Here is a 13,505-nt window from a genome sequence, read left to right on the forward strand (position 1 = left end):
ATACAAGTTTTTCATGGCATACACATTATCCTTTTTTCACATAAAATTAAGTGTAAAATGTGGGGGGTTATCCCCTTGATTAAAAATACCATATGTAGAGCGGATCAAATAAGTTTTCAATGTTTAGTAAAAGATACTTAAATATTTTAGAGTTGATGTGTATTTTAAAGGGTTTGCTGTAAAAACCTTTGACAGAAAGTTCTTGTGCTCATCATTAAATCACTTGTCACTGTGTTATTTACTACAGAATAAGATAATTGCCAATAAGGACAGTTATTTCAATAATTCCCATGTTTCTGCAAGTATTGCAAACACCTCTTCATTAAGATTCAATCATAAAATCCTGAATAAAACCATCCCATGAGCCCCTAAGTTATAATTTTTAATCTTTTCAGGGCCTCCAACACAATGACAAACATGCCATCTTCGTAGATATAAAGGCAGAATTCTCTCAGTGCCACTGCAGACTTACCCTCAGTGGGTTGGGTTAGTGTGGAAGGCACTTTCTATGTCAAGGAAGGCATCAACTCTAGTTCAGAAATCCAGAAGTTACTTCTGAAACGAGCAGAAGGGATTTGAAGGAAGAGATTATGTGAATGCAAGCCAATGACAAGGTAAGATATGCTCAAAGGGCAATTTTCAATGTCTGTTTGAATCAAGAAATGAATTCATCAAATACTAAAAAAGTGGTGACTTTTGCACTGTGGCTTTTGGAGTAAGCTACCGATTAAATTATGGATAACTGATTTTTTTCTAGTTTAAGATGTACTCAAAGTTAACTGTGTTCAAAGAAATTAATTTTATACCACTACTAAAATGAATTACTGACTCCTTATTGTCTTTTTACCACATTTGGGATATCTCTTCCAGTAATAGCTGATAACTCTGCTTTTGTCTCTCCCTCTATTACATCAAACTTGCATTTTCTGAGGCATAAAGCAATAAGACTTCTTGACTGGGGACTTCTGTAGGGAATGGGCTATTAAGAATGAGCAGTACTTCAAGTGGCTTGTAAAAATGCTTTCAGTGAGAGAGCAAAACATTACTTTAATTTGATAGATTTGCTTCAACAAACCTTCTCAATTTCTGCTTTGGCTTATTAGCATCTTGCAGAGATGTGTATATTTAAAATTAACCTCGCACAAGTACATTGTAAATGTTTATAGAGAGCAGTGACATCCCATAAACAAAAACACACAGGCTGACAAAGGAAAACATTTCAAGCCTCTCGACCTTGGAAGCAATGAACATGCAAGACCATCTGAAGTTTCAAAATAAGTGTTCCACAGGATCCTGTTGCATCTTATGTGTGACCCTCATTCTGCAAGCACAGCAAACGCCTTTGAAACATCACTACCATTGTGATGGTTCCCTTGGCTTGCAGAAATCAAGCATAACTAAGTCTTTTCAGAATTAGGGTTTTAGTGGCTTGCAGAACACTTTGCCTTCTAATTTTATGATCGGAGGTGACTGTACAACAATCCCTGCTGGAAAAGCACCATTAGAAATGCACCCGGCTATTTTAAGCAGTTTTTGGTGTGACTGGCATTTCCCCCCTTCTTCAGTGACTGTTGAGCACACATAAATTATTGCTGTCCCCTTTCCTTTCTCTCATTTAATTTTTTTACCTCTATTTCAATAGATGTGAAGGCTACTAAAACTACACAGCCTGACATTAGCAGTCCCTTACTGAAGCAGACAACTTTTGATTCAACTCCTGATTAATTATTTTGTTGAGCAAGGTTAATCCACCACATTTAGATCTAATACAGTTGTAAAATTTTGCCATTTGAAGTCCAGTTTTGTCACCCTAAAACACTTCAAGTTGTAATTACTGATTGCCAATTGCAACAAGAATGTCAATGTGACTAAGAATGGAGCTATATTCTTCAGGCAATAAAACCACTGTTGCTGTAATTTAGGATTACTGGGTTTATTGCAAAAAAACCCATATAAAGTTGGGGTATGGAAGGATATCAGTGGCCTAAGTTCATACTCTGCCAAAAAAATGCCTCCTTTTGTTGACTTTATCTGATTTACAGGTGAACATTGATGAAATAAACAATGGGAAAAAGATTCTTTAAAAAGCTAAATCAGTACCATGATGTCATGGAAATAAGTCTCTGAAGACTTGGTGTTTCAGCATTAGAGGTCGACAGAGCAAATTGTAAAGCTTCATTTTATTTCCTGTGATTTTTCATTATCAAAAAATGCTTTGATTTATTCTTTTTCAAATGGCAACCTTCACACAAAATGTCTGCACAGCAAATTAAACCTACTCTGCTTTGTCTGATTTAGCATAAATGAAACAAATTACCATAAATTCGACTTCTTATGATGCATTTACCTCATTAAATTCTCCATTTGGAAGTATGGACACAACATGCATGTTACTTTGTTCAACAAGGGATTCTCTGCTTTGGAATGTGTCCACTGGCCAGGTTTCATTGCTTATTTCATGCTTCTCCCCTCACACCCATCTGAAAATATAGTTAAGTGTTAGAAAATTACAATGGAAGATGATTATTAAGTAGATAAGACCATAACCTGAACAACAATCAGGTGTAATAACCCCCTGATTCTGCAGCTGATCACATGAACATGAACTTACTTGCAAAAACAGGTGTCACATTTTGATCTAGGTCTACCCTTCAAGCTTTGATCTTTGAGCTTCACTTTAAGTAGCTACTCGACTTTACAGCCCACTGAGATGGGAAAATACACAACACATTAAAATAAATGTTCTTGTGTTGCATAGGAAATGTTAAAGTGAGTGTTAAGTAGTAAATATTAAAATGTATGGTAGATAAAATGATAACTGGTATGTGTTATCAGCTAGAAGTACCACCAACCACAACTTAAAAATACCACAGTGTACTTGAACTACAGTACCTATTTAAAAAAGCCCCCCTCTTCTTAGATACACAAATATAGAAATGATACCTTCATGAAAGTATACTCAATTCCATGTATGTGCCTAAATTTATATTTGATTTATTACTTCTATGATTTAACAGATTGTTCTGCCAGTGTTGTCTTATCATGTCAGCTATACTGACCATCTACAGGCAGATTCAGTAGATTAAACTTTTGCTTCAGATTCTTTGCTACATAGATCTCAGGTTGATGAAAGTTCATTGAATGTTAGATGTACCTCAGTTACTCACCCTGGATCACTTTGAAACCCCTGGAATCAAAGCTGAAGTTGAGGCATATTTTTCTTTGAGATATGTATTTCTAATTAATAGAGAGGGTTCCATGAGTTTTACTGAAATTCTACGGGTTTGAAGAGTCCCGCTTTTCTTCACTGAAATATAACTTAGATGTAGAAGAGTTTCAGTTAAATCCTTAGGAATAAGATCTTCAAATCAGAATATAATTTATCTGTAATACCAGACATTCAAACTTTTTAAATGAAGTATTAGAAAGAGGTAGAGGAATAAACAGGTTGACAGTCAAATTATCATGTTAGTTTAACATCTCATGTTTAAAACAAAAGACAAACTGAGATAAGGGATCTTGAGAAAACATCAATGAAAATACTTTCTGCTAGTGAATATGAAACTAAAACTCAAGAGGATCCCTTAGACTTGCCATGGTATTTACATGGGATGAAGGAGTCAAGGGATGTTCCCAGAACACCCTAAAAGAACATTTCAGCAGTGCAGATCAAACACAACAGTTGACAGATGCTGCACTCTACTAAGAAGCAGCCAGAGTTTTTGTACAACTTAGGTATAAAAAAAGAAGTGAACTTTTGTGGTTATATTTTTATTTCTTTAGTTTTTCCTTAGCAAAACAGAATGAGACTTCATTCTGTTCCATTTTCTGTTTGTTTTTAACTTCCCGCTTGGCTATAGGTCAGAATAACTGAAACTGGAGGAGTAAAAGAAATCTTTTCTGGAAGCAGAAAGAAATAATTGAAAAAGTGTGAATGTAGTTATCCTATTCATTTTTAATTGCATTTGATCAAATATCTTTCAAAATTCAGAAAAGATTTGCTACTTTGGCAAGAAATGAAAGTCAACATTTCAAATGAACATAAAATCTAATCCTCAGAAAAAAACACTTGAAGTAAATGAATTTGAAAGTGACTGTAGTCCAATTTTCCTCAGCAGTTTGAACATTGCTAACATTAGAGCCAAACAAGCATGAATTGACTCTATGTAAAAATAAAATTTTTACAGAAACAAAAAAGTATCTGTCTGTGGAAGGACAACCAAAATAAAACCCTTCAATTTTTTTGTATACAGCAGATATATTCAAGCTTATTATATTCAAGCATATTAGATTTCTGGTGGTTCTTGATAGCAATATATAGAGTGCACATTCTCATACTGCAGGCTCTAGTCTGATGGACAAGAAAGTGATCCACGTGAGGTTATGAATGCTGCACACTGACCTTTATCGTGTGGATTAAGTGCTTCAGTTGATTGATTTATAGCTTGACTTTTAAAGAATAACCCACTGAAATCAATGAGAATCGACATAGAAACATCTTTAAAGACTAAAACAGTCCATGCAGCCTCCAGCTCAGCATCATTGTTTTGGTGCAGGTGGCCAAGACGAGGACCCAGGTCACCAACTGCAGTATTAAATTACTTTTTTTCTCTCTCTCTAGAGAGGAGTCTACTCATGAAGATGTGATTTGGAAAGCTCTTTGAAACACTCCTTGGAGTTTTCTTTGAAATTGTTCTTGCCTATGCTGTTGTCATGAATTAAGAAGTCCCTGGTGTGCCAAATTGGTGACACTTAACTGCAGGTAACTCATTCCTATTCCCTTACACATCCTACGGTACCTGGAGGCTACAACTTTTGGTTTAGGGACATTGGAGAACTTCAGTGACAAAGTGCACAGGAAGGAACAGAAGTCCCTGACTTCTGTGAGGATATTTTAATATATATGCCTTAGGTTCCAATGGACAGAAAGGCAGAGAGGGGTTTTAAAGAGTGGGGATGCTGGAGACTGCCCAAACCTTGATGGTGTAGACATTTACTACAGGGAGCACAGTGGTCACAAACACGGTTAGAGGACAGTCCTGTGGTTGTTATCCCAAACATACTGTGGAAAATAAGTGGCATTTATCATCACATCCCTGGAAGGGGAATATGAGGCTGTCTGACCGAGTTGTTTCATTCCAGGAGACCAGCAAGAATTGCAGCAGGGTTAAACAGCTGCATCCTCAGCCCAGACAAAATGAAGACTGATCCATGTGTCATTCCCTGACAGCCTTGGAGAAATCCAAGGGTCCACATCACAGTACAGTGAAACTCAGAGATTTAAATGAACCTTGCAAGTTACTTGAATTATCTGAAGCTATTATGTCAATTATTAGTTTATGCTCATCTTGATAGCTAATTGTTTTTATATATTTATCTTTGTGTGGAAGATGTAGGAAAGTACCTAATACGACCCTTCACACATATATTTTATATCATAACCAGTAACATTAGATCCAAACAATGCTCAAATCTGAATTAAATGAGAAAAAACCAGTTAATTACTATTCTTATCTTGACTTAATCTATTATAACTCATATAAAAAAATCTGTAATCTTAATCTTGATTTAAGTTTTTGATACATGAGTTTATATAGTGTCCTACAAAACTGATGAGATGTAACTATCTTATTTGAGCAAGATTAGGTAAATCAGTTACAGTTCATAATCAGAAAACAACATGGGTTTAAAATTATCCAAAGAGATAACAGTGAGTTAGATTAAAATTAGTTATGATGATTGTTGTAACTTGCACAATTGAAAAAAAAAAGAAAATTACAATATGCCCACCAAAAAATCATGAAAAGCTTAATCTGGTTTTGAGCCTTTTAAAGCACTATAACATCATATAACAGCTCCCACTCCTCTCTTATGCTAAAAAATAGAGTCTGTTGGGGTGTGTATCAAAGCACAGAAATTCACACGAGTCCATCAGTCACACTTATATTCATCTCTAATTCCTTAAAAAGGGACAAGCTAATTACCTGTGCTGGGTTCAGTACATGGAACCAAGACTGAAATTTGTAGTAAAAATCCATAGCAAGCATTTAAAAGTGTAAAACGTTGCAGATTGGAGCCACTGCTTGTCTTCATATTTCTGTTGGATCTGGAATCACTGCAAAATAATATGTCCTAAGAAGAAGTTATGCTTTGTAAATGCTTTATTCACAGGACTCAACACTATTTCACAGTCATTTTCTGTCATGTCTGAGTGAGGAGTTAATGTGAACAACACTGAATTTTCAACTGTTTGTTAGGCTGGTGTTGGAGTAAAAGGTGTTGTAAAAAAAGAGATGATCTTTGTTTCTGTTAGGGAGCTGTTGTAGTGTAATCCTGTGAGTTTTAATTCCCTGAACCAAGTTCTGCATTGCCCTCCTTGCTCTGACTCGGAGCACTGCCCGTAATGTATCAGCCACTCACTGATTTACTTAAACTTTGTCAGTTGGAAATTAGTCCTTGTCTTTATGTCTCTTCTGTTCCTAACAGCACTAAAAAGAGACTCTCAAACCAGACGTTCACTAGGAATCATTGAACTTCGTGGTTCAGGGAAGTTCCTGCCAAGTTTTCTGTGGTATTATTGAAGAACATATTAACTAATACTAATGAACATATTAATGAATGTACACCAGAAAGTCTTTGCAGAAAACCCTGTGAGGGTGGCAAATTTCCACACCTGGGGAACTTTCAGAGCCAATTCATGAGCCTCGTGTCTTACAAATGAAATGCTGACCTATTTTAAACTATAACGAATTAATGACTGATATAGTGACTGAATATATGCAAAACAATTTGGTATCACAGAATTTTGTGCTACAGAATTTCTTACGTTTGCAGTGTGCCCTGCCACCGAGGGTTTAGCAGTCCAATTCCTTGCAGGCAGCACTAGATGGAGACAGTGATTCACACAAAGCTTCCTGACAGACATTTTTCTCTCCGCTGAACCAGTTACTGCCAGCAAACAAGATTTCATTTGGTGTATTCAGGTTATTAGAGATTGAAGGGTTGCAATTGTTTGTGTTTGGGTTTGTTTGGTTGATTTTTTTTTTTTTTTTTAGTATCCATCTCAAAGAAAGTGAAATAAAACTACTAATGCTTTGAGTAGCTGGCAAGTCTCCCTGAATCTCTTTCTCACACATGTATGTGTAGGTAAATCACAAAACTCAAGGCAAACTATAAACAAAGTATCAGAATTTTATTTCCAGGCTTATTATATGTGAAATTCATTTAGCAACAGTAGCTCTTATCATATTCTTATTTGAGACACTAGAAAAATCCTTACCTATGCTTTGAAATTGAGAGTTCTTTTGAAATTCCTGGAAATAAACAAACAAATGAAAAAAATCCATATGTGTTAGTTTACTTTCCCCACATGAAGTCAATATATCGATCCTACCATGGTGTATTTAATTGTCCTTACCACAGAACTGTTTCCCAATTAGCAGCTAGAGAGACTTCTCACACACCAGTCGGGAACAGTGATGGATATCACACATCCCATCCCTTTTTTTGACTTCCTAGGAACTAGTTTTGGACAGTTAAGGGATGCTGAAAGAGAAAAGCCAACAGGGAGAGATAATTTCATGCAACCAAACTACTGCCAGGAGAGCACTGTGCAGATATTTCAGGTTAAATTTTAAGAAGTGGCTGGTGATTTAAGGAGGTGTATGGCATCAGTGTGAGACAACATAATTAGCAGAAAGTAACTACACAGTACAGTCTGTAAATCTGACATGTTTGAATTTTAAAAAAGTTAAAAATCAGGCATATAGTAAAAGTCCTTTTATTTAGGCTGCTGTTTAAGACAAAAGCAGCTGGAGTTCTTGTGCTGGTGCACTGTTTCCCAATCGTCTGAAAGATGGGACCTCCTGGCAGAGACGTTGTTTTGACTTAAAAGTCATTTAAACACACTGAACTGGAGTGTGAGCTGATTTCCCAATGGCAATCAAACTTCAAATCCCGAATTTGGCTGAACCTAGCTGTAGCTGACTGCAGCCTATGCAGCCACGTTGGAACGGTGCATCCAAAACGATCCTCCTGCAAACATCTGCTCCAGTCAGCAGAGCCCTGGTAGGCACTTGGCAAATTTCACCAGCAGGCTGCTGATGTGGATCACAAAATGGCTGGAATTAATACAGCCTGGGGGGATTTATTCGGGTTTGTTTGCACTATTGCCTCTTTCAAAGGCAAAGAGAAGGATTAGTACTGCAGATTACTGCGCTTCTACAGAGCTGGTAGAAGCTGTTCCTGACTTTAACAGGACAAAGCTGAATTGCCTTCACCTGTCTGAGGCCAAGTGCCCAGTTATCTCTAAGAAGTAAATGTACTAAAATTTGCTGATTTATATGACAACAGAGCACATCCAAACTAAGAAAACACAGGGTTGTTTCTCAAGCAACCAAGACAGCAGTTCTCAGAGAACATGAGGCTGTGGTGTGCAGCTGTCCTACAGCTTTCTTGCCTAGTGTGAGGGGTAAAAGAGTTGGGTGGGCTGCCTGAGGGTCAGAAAGTCAGTGACTGAGGTTAGTCAATACACTTTGACCTCCCTCGTAATCATTCACCAAAATTAATATAATTTACAGCTGGAAGTAAGGAACTTCTGCAATGTATATGGTCTTCCATCTGAATCCATCTAAGTACTCATGGTTTAATCAGGATTATGAGTTTTTCTGGCTATTTTGGAAGTGAGCAGGCTCCTACAAGTTTGAATGTGTTTTTGTTGCTGTTGTTGTCTTTAAGACATATTGTCACTACTGACATTTATCCTGAAAAACAAATACCCAAGCATACCTGATTGTATGAAATGGACCAAAAAGGACTTCTGAAGGTCTCAGTCAGGGCATGGAGAATTTGTGTTGATAGTTTGTGATTCATACCGTAAAAAATCCAAAATGTCCTTCCTAGAGTATTTTGCCACCAGTTTATTTCAGCCTTCAGTTCCTGGTAAATGAACAAGAACAACAATAAAATAAAATCTAGCTTTTTTCTTACTTCTGTTTTTTTTCATTGGCTCATTCATGTATTTTCAAATTTAATGCAATTAGACTTATCACTAAGAAAACTTGAATACAGTGTTACAGACTGAGGAGTTTGGGAGAAACAGATGGATACCTCTATTCAGCCACCCACCTACACTGAGTGGTTTCTTGTATTCAAGCAACTACAGTGTATTTATAATTCTCAGTGATTTTGCATTGCCAGAGTTCCTGTTGGACCTTGTAGCTTGTGTTTGTCCTTTTTTCAGCTTGTTTCTGAATTATGGCTGTGCCTGATGCACTCAAAGTACCTTCCTTTACTTCCTTTTCCAAGAGGAGGAGGTAATTACATGCAACCTGTCTTCCTGAGGATAATAAACTTCCACCAACCATGCCAGGTATGTATATTCACACCAACCAGGGGAAAAGGGGGATGAAAGACCATCAAAGGGTCCATGATGGGATACGAAGAGTATCAGGGTAACCACGTGCTTTGGACCTGATTTTGCTGAAAGCAGAATGAATTTCAGAGCATCATTTTCCCCCTTGGTAATTTGAGCTTAAGCACTCTGAATAAGACATAGATATAACTCTTTGGAAGGCTGAACTCTTAAAGCCAGCTATGAAATAACTACTTTAAAAAAAACCCCTGAGCTTCTCTTCCATATTTTCTAAGAAGGCTCCACTTACATAGGGACAATAACATGAATTTCTTCATGTGTGGGAAGTCAGACATGAAATAAAGGTTTAAAAAATTGAAGCTTTTAAGGTACAAAAAGGAACTCTTCCATCTTCTATAGAGAAACAATTATATTCTTTCTAGCACTGTAATGAATCAAGCTGCAGTGTAGTGTATAATTTGAATATGACACTGTATATAATAATTACTTTGGTGAATCCAAAGTAGCCCAAAGAACATGTCTTTAATAAACATGTATGAAAGATTTAGCAGATTAGGACTTTGTTATTGCCAAGGACAAATGCTTTTCTGCAGTTTTTCAGCTTGAACGCGGCAATATCCATTTTTTTCTTTTTTTGTCTTTAGTTTCTTTGTGTTTAATACAGACTAAAGTTTTCAAACTTTGCTATCTAAGGTTGCACACTGAATTCTGTAAGAGAAGAATAATCAGATTTTCAAAGTCTCTTCAGTGAGGAGCCTAGAAGTCAGCAGGAACTATAGGTGCTCTGGAAAATCTGATCTCTTTTAGGCTTGAAAAGACAAATTTTATCTTAGGAAACCCAAGCTAAATTAAACCCATTTGTTGAAATTACATATGTTACGTTTAATATTTACTAAAATAGTCATTTCATGAAATCTGATGAAAAGTAATACTTCCCTTCCACTAGCAGGGCGTAGTATTTTCCACATATCTGGTATTATGCTGTTTCTTAAATATCTCTGCAAGTAAAGTATTCTGGACTCTACATGCAGAGATTGAGGGAGAAGGAAAGCAAAAAGAATCCTTTAACTCTTACCTAAAAAGAAAACCTTTAGGGAAGGTCATTTGAGATTTTCCTTTTACTTTTTCCATAGCCAGCAGTGAACCTCCACCAGAGAAGTCAAGAGAGCTGAGGGAGAGACACTGCATTAGGTTGTAGGTCTGCAGGTGACCGTGTGGCATCCAGAACAGTGCCCTGAATGGTACTGAAGTTCCTGAAGCATCTAACTGGGGATCCAGGGCATTCCCAGCTTCCTGTGGAAGGCAGAAAAGCCTTGTGCATGGTTTCTGTTTTCCTTTTGTAAGGCTGGGGTGGGGAGGCAGCTCAGAGTGCTGATGATGAACCTGCTCCTGCAAGGCTGAAAGGAGGCATCAGTGAGAGCTGGCAGAGTTTGGAAAACAGTCCCAGCACACAGAACCCCAAGCAGGTGTTTGGGGTACAGATCTCTAGTAGACTCTGTGTAGCACTTGATGTGCTAACCCCATGCTTCTCACACAGCCACCTTCCTGCACCCAGTCACAGTTTCCTCCACACACACCCATTCATTCCTTCATGCTGCATACAGACTCAACTGCTTCTTCTTGCAGGTCATTTCCAGTTGATATACGTAACCACTTGTTGATATCAATCAATATTTAAGAGTTAAATAAGAGCAGGCAATATAATATGAGACAGAAACATGATTAGGTAATGTGTAGGAATGAGATCAAAGAGAAGGATCTGCGTGTCCAATAGACCGGCAGGGAGAAAAACAGTCTGAAGGCTCAAGTGAAATACATGAGAAATAAGAATACAGCAACAGTGCCAGCACTGGCAGCTATAAACATGAACGAAGTAAAGGATTGTAGTCTCAAAAATAACCCAGTCCTCCAGTAAGGGGTTAAATTCCCATCCATACAATCCCTACAACCCCCTCAAACAACAGCAGAAGGCACTAAGTCCACATTCTCACCTGTGCTCTCAGACACTCTACAAGCTCCCTTCATCAACCATATATTCTCTTCCCACACAGTATCCTTTACAGTAGATAAATACAATCAGTCACACACAAAACTACAACTACCTTACATTTTCAGAAAATAAATAATATATACCCTTACCAAAATTCTTGCTGAGCTGAAACCACTGACAAAACTCTCCTTGATTTCAGTGCAGCCAGGATTTGAACCATGGGCTTCCACAACAAAAGTCAAAAAATATAAAATATGTTATTCTATCTATAAGTAGAACCATTGCTCTGCATTTAATACAGTTGCAAAAAGTCAGATGTGGTTCTGTGAAATGATGATAAGGTGGTTCTTTTAACATGCATTATATAAATTTTTTTAATGTACTGGCACAGTGGATGGCATGAAAGGCAAGGCATGTGAATTAAAGTCGGGCCATGTCCCTGATAAATCTCATACACAACTACTGCCAGACCCCTCTAAATAAAACAAATTTAAAGAGGAAAAAAAATTTAACCTACACCATTTATTATACTAATATTCAAAGCTCTCCAATTCAGGCATAACAAACGGCTTTTAAAATATATCCTCTCAGTTCAGGCTCAGACTGCAGTGCTGAAACCCTGCATTCAAGCCCCTGCACTGATCTAATGCACTGTGGCTGACCTATTAGAGATGATTATAAATTAGAGAAGTCCTTGTGTTGCTATAATTTTCTAGACATTGCTTCTGAAAGCCAGAAGGTGCAAAAAAAAAAAAAAAAAGGTGAAAAAAGTGTAAACTATTTCTTCTCTCTATGCTGGATTTAGCTCTGTTAGAAATAAAAATTTGGAGAAAACTTGCAGACACAAGTTTAGCTCTCTGATATAAAAGTTAGAAGAGGGGGTGGATTCTGTGCTGTGAATTCTTTGGCAATTTTACTACGGCACCTCTGCTCCAGTTACATATATATGAAATGAGGAAAATTATTTCCTTCCTTTAAAAGGATGACAAATTCATTAAGGATTGTGAGATAAAATTATAGGACAGCAATGTCATGCAAACATGCAGTTTAGAAAAATAAAAATAATACTTGGCAGATAAAACTAAAAAGTTTTTATTTTGATTTGTTATTTTATTTTTGCTGGGTAGATTATTTGCAGGTTCAGAGTGTGTTCGAAAATTAATAGCAATGTTCTTTTGTTTCATTTTATGCAGTTCTAGAGACCAAAGGAGCCTCAGGAATTAATTGTAGCCTTCTAATATACACAATGATGTAATGATGTATTTAACATTACTGGGTTTTTGTTTGATTCCAAATAAATTGGAGATTTTTTTTCTGCTGCGATACTAAAACAATTACCGTTCTGAAAAAAAGGATAATTAATCCACAATTTTTTCACATTAGATCACATATCTCTGAAGAGTGCCCACGGATTTGATGGTCTTCAGCTGCTGTGTATTTATTTTTCTTTTTTTTTTTTTTCCTCCTGGTGATGTACCGCCCCATCAGTGCTGACATTTAAATGAGTGAGTATTCAACACAAATGTGATCGTTTGTGTAGCATCCAACGCGGCACCATACTGAGATGATTGCTTCTGGGAGCCATCCATGGGTTCCCGAATAGGGGGGAAAAGCCAGGCAAAATTTTATCAATTTACATTTTTCTGTGATTAATTTTTATGCAAATAAGGGCCCGACCGTGCTCCCATCTCACCTGAATCATGCGGATCATCAAAGACAAATTGAGCATCACTTATTTAAAAAATAGGCTTTAAACTACTCTACAGCTGTGTTGGAAAATGCTAAGAGCAGGGCATGAACTTTTCTAATGTAACAGGAATAGATAAGAAAATGCTTCTTTTTGCATTTTTGTCCTCACTGTGATAAACGTGAATCTTAACAAAATCCTAAAAATTGCCTTTGTTTTATATTCCTTATGCCCTTGTAAACATTTGACCATGGGAATGCTGCATAAGGGGATTTTTCCAATTTCAGAATACAAACAAATGGACTTGGAAAAATACATTGCTTAGTGATGAAAGAAAAATTGTATTGGTTAGCATGGTTAAAGTACAGAGTTTATTTACATTTTTAGATAGAACTCAAGAAATCATTCACTGGTATACTACAGTGATAAAGGCCTTACATAAATAATCTTTTAAT

General features: G+C 36.8%; 2 long non-coding RNA genes across 2 annotated transcripts in view; both read right to left on the reverse strand.

Annotated features, from left to right (window-relative positions):
* Positions 1 to 5,990: 5,990 nt before the first annotated feature.
* On the reverse strand, positions 5,991 to 7,543 carry LOC113978397. The gene is made up of 3 exons (XR_003537562.1): positions 7,418 to 7,543; positions 7,280 to 7,313; positions 5,991 to 6,115 (listed from the first exon to the last, which is right to left on the reverse strand). It is a non-coding gene; the product is annotated as an uncharacterized LOC113978397 (long non-coding RNA).
* Positions 7,544 to 11,535: 3,992 nt separating this feature from the next.
* Positions 11,536 to 13,505, reverse strand: part of LOC113978413 — a 43,717-nt gene continuing 41,747 nt past the window's right edge. The window contains exon 6 of the long non-coding RNA XR_003537567.1: positions 11,536 to 11,586. This is a non-coding gene — a long non-coding RNA (uncharacterized LOC113978413). The remainder of the gene's footprint in view (positions 11,587 to 13,505) is intronic.

Source organism: Neopelma chrysocephalum, unplaced genomic scaffold, assembly GCF_003984885.1.
Source record: "Neopelma chrysocephalum unplaced genomic scaffold, ASM398488v2 Primary Assembly neopelma1_323, whole genome shotgun sequence".
In the NCBI taxonomy this organism is placed as follows: domain Eukaryota; kingdom Metazoa; phylum Chordata; class Aves; order Passeriformes; family Pipridae; genus Neopelma; species Neopelma chrysocephalum.